Raw genomic sequence first — 6574 nt, forward strand, 5'->3', positions numbered from 1 at the left:
TTCAAGTCTTAGCTTGTTTTCTTAGTTTCATCACATTAATGTATGCTTTGCCTTTAAATCATATACGATAGTTCGTGTACCCTCATATTCATTACTCTCCTTTCCTCTGATCTTCGCTATCATTTTCCTGGTTGAAGACTATTATTTATATTTATTTAATTTTGACAAAATAGTTATTTAGTTTTGACCCCATCTTCTTTGCAGTCACTTTCTCCTTCCTGGTACAGTCACTTAGATGAAAAACTTTCTTTTCTTTTAAAAATCCATATTCCAGATTGATGTTATATTATATCCACAAACATTTGAAGAAAAGTTTTCTCCTTACCCTTCACTTTTGTGGCTGTTCATCCACATAGCTACAGAGGGATTTTTGCTTCTTTACTTAGGGTGCACATTCCAGAAACATTGTGCATTCCTCTCAAAAATTCTGGGCATTTTTCACATACAGTTTCCTTACTGCTGCAGTCCATGCTATCGTCTTAATTTCTTGGGGTTTAATTTCTTTTGAAACAAAACATGCATATGCAGTGCAAGCCTATTCTTATTTAGCTTCCCACTGAATTTATACGAAAGGAAATTATGATCACACACTCCAAATTTATTTTTGATGACCACCTGCTCTATGACTTAATTGCTATTTACAACTAACAAATCTTTTGTAGGTTCGGTGATGGTTTTGTGAAGGAATTTGTCATGTCATGTTCAGAATCATAGGCCTGAGGCCCATTATGATCATGAGAGATTATCCTAATGTTCATAACTCTGAAGTTAGTTTCTCCATGGCAGCACAGTTCTTACTGGGGTTTATCTCCTTTAATATTAGCTCCCTCCCTATATATCCAGGTATGAACTTGAGCAGTTCATGGCTGACACTGAGCTGCACCAGAGAAAAGCCTCTTTTAACTTTCTGAGTTTTATCTAGGCAAGTTGTAATATCATTCATGTGAGACTAATGCACTATTTTTGTTTTTCTTTCTACCACTCTGGAACAGCAGAATTTTTAATACCAGTGATGACTGTTGTTCACCATATTCATTGTACTTGCATGGTAGCTAATTTACACTGCATATTATTTCCTACTAGTATCTGGAAGGTAGTTACAAAGACAATGGAGCCAAAGTTTTCTCAATAGTAGTAGGTGATATAACAAGGGGCAATGGCAACAAGTTAAGGTCTGGTAGGTTCAGGTTGAACTTTGGGAATTACTTTTTTACCAGAAGAGTAGAAAAGCAGCACTCGAACAGGTCCTCAGAAAGGTGGTAGTATCTCCACCCTTGGAGGGTTTCCAGACTTGGTTGGACAAAATCATGGTGACCTGATTGAGCCAGAAGCTGAATCAGAGATCTCCAGAGGTCTGCTCCCACCATCACTTCTCTGATTCCACAGCATCACCTGAGATTCCCTGTAGTATACAGGCATCTGCCACTCTGTCCTCACCTGCGTCCTTTGGCTGCCAGTATTGTCTGCTGCTGCTTTTCTCATCACAATGAGTATATTCTTTCCCCTTGTTGTCTAGGCCTCTGCTCATTGATGCCTCCTTATCTGTCATCACATAGTCATTTAACTGGTTTTCATCTCCCTGAGTAGGAAAACAGATGCACAGCCCTCTCCCAGCACCATTGAATGGCTCTCTTGAACATGACACTTACATGGTAAAGCTATAGTTACTAGCTAGCTTGGTAAACTGCACAACTTTTCACCAGAGCTGTTCCTTATAGACTGACCCAGCACACAATGGATTGCAGCTCTGGAGACTGCAAGAGAGTCCCAGCTTTAGTAGGCATGTGGCAGGATTTGATTACAGAGAACTGCCAAGAGTGGCTTACAGCCCTGCAAAACAAAGTCCATCACAACTGCTGTGTCAGAGCCTCTCTGCAGGCAGCAAACCACAACTCGTTTCACAGCCGCAGCACAAGCTGCAGACCTGCCCCAACCCTCAGCACACACAGCTAATGGGCAAACCTACTGCTGAAATGCAGTTTGGGCTCTACTGGAGCAGGTAGATAAACAAGTGAGAGAAAGGAGCCTTCCTGTTGCAGACACAGCTGATGCATTTGTCTGGGGTGAAGGAGTTGCACAGAAGCTTGCGCTCTGCTTCATCGGCTGACATGAGTATGTGGGTGCCTTCTGAGAACATGGATAATGCCACATGAGGGGCTGGGGGGAACAGAGATGAGTGCATCTCAGACTGAAGGGGAAGGCAAGGGCTCGCAGGGTGTGCTCTTAGGTGTATGATCTTACCCTGGAGTGGCAGCAGGAGAGCTAGTCAGAGCAGCTGTCCACATCTGACTCCTGAGCATAACTTCTGCAGGAAGAATTAATATTCCTTGTGAGGCTTTTCCAAGAAGGACTGACGTGGTGAGTGAGGATGGGACTGGGATGCAAGGGGTAAGTCTGTATCAAAAACCCGTGTCAGGCCAGCACAAGCTGGATGTCAGGAGATTGTACTGGGAGAGCTGTGGCTGGGTGTTATCGTGGTTTCCTGCGGTAGTGTATGCATGATTTTAGCTAGCCACAGCAAGGGTGAGTTGTGTTACTGTGAGGAGAGAAACAGACCAGCAGAGAAGCAGCCATCTTCTCTCCATGTGTTTGAAAGACAGGGAAAAGGCAGTAGCTAAAATACTATCAGAGCTCATCCATTCCCTTTCTTGCAGCTAGGTTTTTTCCCTGAGATGTTTTATCCTACAAAGCCAGGGCTGAATTGGCAACTGGTGGCGGCACCACACACCTGCTGGGCTGAATGGGAGCTGGCTCATTCCACTGCAGAGTTCTTTCCAGCTGAAGAAGGTTTTGGTTTGGTTTTTTTTTTTTGGGGGGGGGCTGGGGGGGAAAGAAAGAAACCAGCTTCAACCTCCAAGTCTTTCACAAAGATAAAGTATTCTAAAAAACAAGTAGGTAGAAAGGTGACTGCTTCCAGAGGCTGCTCAGTGGGGCCAGAGGAGATGAGTTCACACGCAGAAGTGCGGTGGGAAAGGCTGATAAAATATTGACTTAAAGAAGGACCCAGCAAAAACTGCCCAGTCACAGGTTGGGGAGGGGCACTCCTCGACCCCAGCTGGTTGTGCCCCACTTCCCTTATGCCTCCAGGCTCCCCTGCTTGGTACAGAAAGAGTGAACAGGTTTAAGTGTTGGGGTTTTTTTTCCCTTCAGCTTTGCTAGAGTGAAAGTGAAACTGCTGCCAGCCCCGTCAGCCAGGCCAGGGCTTCTCCTGCACCCACAGCCCCTTCAGTGAAGGTTGCCCCGTGAAAACAAGGGTCTTCCTAAAGGTGAATGTTGCTTCCAGAGGAGAGTGGTGCAGGATCCATTGCCAGAATCCATCCCACATACAGAGTCCCTGATGCATGTGGACTGTGACGGGGGGAGGTGAACTCTGAGATCCCCACACAGCTTCCAGCAAGCTAGTGAGGCTGTACCTCCTGATTCGTGGTCACCCTGTGGCTCTCCGGTGGGATCAGCATCACTCTGCTGCTTAGAGGACCCCACTGTGGCAGTTGGAACAAGAAGAGGATTCCTATGAGTAAGCAGGGAACATTGCTGGCTATCAGGTGGCCAAAAATCCATGTGGTTGTAGTATCACTTAGACTACAAGAAGTGAGCATGGGAGACGAGGGATGTACAGCAGTTTGGTGTCCACCCTGCTGCACCAGGCCCAGCACATCATCCAGCTGCATATGGCCAGGGAGGAATGGAAGTGCCTGGGAGCAACAGGAGTCCCATGTCCCCAGGCACTGAAATTTTGCCCTACACCCTATCCCATCGCTCCCAACAGTCAACTGTCAGAGGCAGCTCACCTTCTTTCCCTTGTGGACAGATTTTTGTACTCGGCTATCAATAGATCAATTCCCTGATTATCTCCTCCAGAGCCTCCAAGAGTTCATGTCATTCCAGCAGTGCTGTCATTTGAGAGATATGTAATAACTATTCTGATGTGCAACAATGCAAAAATTCATCTCTCAAATGCATGTTTCTCCAGCCACTGGCAAAGCTGAGATGGCACCTACAGCATCACCTCCTACCATAGCATCAGCTCAGCCCCAGTACAGACACCAGCCACCTACAGCTGCCTTGTTTCACACTTGGCCCTGGCAGAGCCCATCTCTGTGAGTGCTCATCTTAAGGCACCACGTAGGTGTCAGGGGAAAAGGGGCAAATTCTTCATCCTGCCTAGACCTCCTCACATCTCATCTACACACCACAGGGATCAAAACCTCTGAATCACACCACATCTCTCTGGTTCCCCATGCAAATATCTCATTTCCTTCAGGGGAAAAGAGATTTTATGACTGAAAGTGGAGTAACAGAAGTCTATAGCAAATGGGCTGGACCCCACTGGGGAGGCACAAGACAACAGCCATACCCAAGGAGTTCTACACTCAGCTGGACTCAATACTCGGTTCAAGCCTGATGCTACTAGAGAACTATAGTCAAAAATGCTTCCTCCATTGGACCTGTTGGGGTTCTCACTCTTCTTGCTGATGGGAGATTGCTCCTGTGCCTCCTCCTGACACAGCAGGGAAAAGCAAGCCATACTTGCAGTTTAACAAGTTATGACACATCAGTCCAGCCAGTATAACTGGCCCTGGGTCTGTGTGGCTTTGGGTCACTTGTGTCATGTCACGTTTGTGTACCTGACAAGAGCATGCACGCAGTTGCTTGGGAAGTTTAATTGTGACAACTCGCTGGTTGTTCAGCTGCTCCAGCCAACCCAACATCGCTGGACCTCCTCTTCCTCTGCAGAGCAAAGGAGATTGCAAGTATAGGTGGGGGGTTTAATTGCTACCATCACCTTCATCACCCACTAATCCGTCAGAATTGTCCTCTTCAGTGTGCTCAGGAAAAGAACAGGTGAAAGTTTAAAATCATGAGCCAGATCCCTCGTGGATGAGATGCAGAAAGGAGCATCTTCCTCTCCTCTGCACGTCCACTTAGGAGAGATGGAGGGCAGGATAATCTGGGATCCTGCAGGGAGAGGGAGGGAGTGTATGAGCTGGAGACTCATTTCTGGTGAAAGGCAACACAAGGTGATGTTTTGCATTGTTTTGGTCTTCCTGCATCTTACTTCGTTGGTTTTTTTTCTTTCTCCTTTTCAGCTAAACCAAAATCTTAGCAAATTCTAAGGGCTTCAAATCAAAGGAAACCTTTGTGTCACTCACCTGCAGTCCTTTGTCTCTTGTCCCTTGACACATCCTTCTCAGGAAAGCCAGCCCTGTCCAAATATTAATAGAGTCCTTGGTTGGTATGGGAGGGGTAGGGCTGCCCCTGGTGGACAATCTGAGTGGCCATTCGGGGTGGACTCACAAGGAAACACAACTTCATCCAGGGAGGGCAACGTGAACAGCCTCAGCTCTGACATTTTTAGAAATGCCTCTTCTCTGGTTTCAGAGAAAATTAAATTGTCTATAGGTGAGTGATTGTATGACTGCATATATGCATGTGTGTATACAGGTACATGTATGTACGTGTGCATGTTGGAAGTAGATATACAACATGTATGTGGGTGTGTATCTGTAGCTATATATAAGTACATTTGGTTAATGCCTACAAGGCAGATGTTTAAGTAATATATTTATGTGTATAAGCATTTTATGTGTGAAGTTGGGCATATAAGTAGGCAAAATTGGTATTTCAAAATGGTAAATCCTCAGGTAGGGGAAGTTATGGACAAATCAAGCAATTAGAGAAATATGACTCTCCAGGAGAAAGCTACAATAAAAATTTTAATAGATATTTCACTGATAGAAGTTTACAAAATGGAGAAGATCTATGGTGCTGTAGTTGTGAAAAAGACAGACATGATTAAATGTACCTTTCCTGCCTAACAGGGAATTTGAAGGTTAACACTTCAAAATTCCCCGTATAAAATCAACAGGGGGGGAAAAAAGCAGAAGAAAGGGGTGGATGGAAAGGAGATATATGGCACACAATAAAAGTGAGAATTTGTGAAGCATACAAGGTGATAAGGAGTGTTCAAAATAACCTGGAAAAACTGGATTGCTGCAAGTCCTAACGGCACTTGGAAGCAGTTTTTTTCAAAACATGCTGAAAACTAAAAAATACTAGTAACAGCCTAGGGTCTTACTGGGTGGATATGAGTAAAACTGTTGATAATGAAGATTTCTGGTGGAGGCTTTTTGATGCAGGGAAAGTAGTTGTTTGTATACCGAAAGAACAGGATTTGTGTATTTCTACTATGTAAGGATAGTAAAAAACTTCCTCATCTCTTTGCAAACTAAGGAAAGTTTTAACAGCATCTATTAAGCATAAATATTTTCAGATCAGGGGCCAGGAAAATTTGCATCTCAGAATCATAGAAAATTTGGCTGAGGAGGCACTTGGCTCAATGGATTTAGGTATTTAAAAATCCTGGCATACTAGAGAAATCCCAAGATTCCCAGCTTCTCCCATACTAGAGAAGTTCCCAATCTTGGAAGAGTATGTGGTGCCACTGCTCAGAGAGAGAAAGTGATATGACACCTGACTGTTAGATGGTTCTGTAGTAATAATCATAGGTAAGAGAGCATGAAGTTATTACAAGTCAGCTAACAGATGTTTAAACAATTAAAATAATATGAAC

General features: G+C 44.5%; 1 pseudogene; it reads left to right on the forward strand.

Moving 5' to 3' along the window:
* The first annotated feature begins 3420 nt into the window (after positions 1-3420).
* Positions 3421-4214, forward strand: LOC113951832 (annotated as a pseudogene).
* Positions 4215-6574: the final 2360 nt, after the last annotated feature.

The sequence above is a fragment of the Corapipo altera genome, unplaced genomic scaffold (assembly GCF_003945725.1).
Source record: "Corapipo altera isolate COAL_440 unplaced genomic scaffold, ASM394572v1 61, whole genome shotgun sequence".
In the NCBI taxonomy this organism is placed as follows: Eukaryota; Metazoa; Chordata; class Aves; order Passeriformes; family Pipridae; genus Corapipo; species Corapipo altera.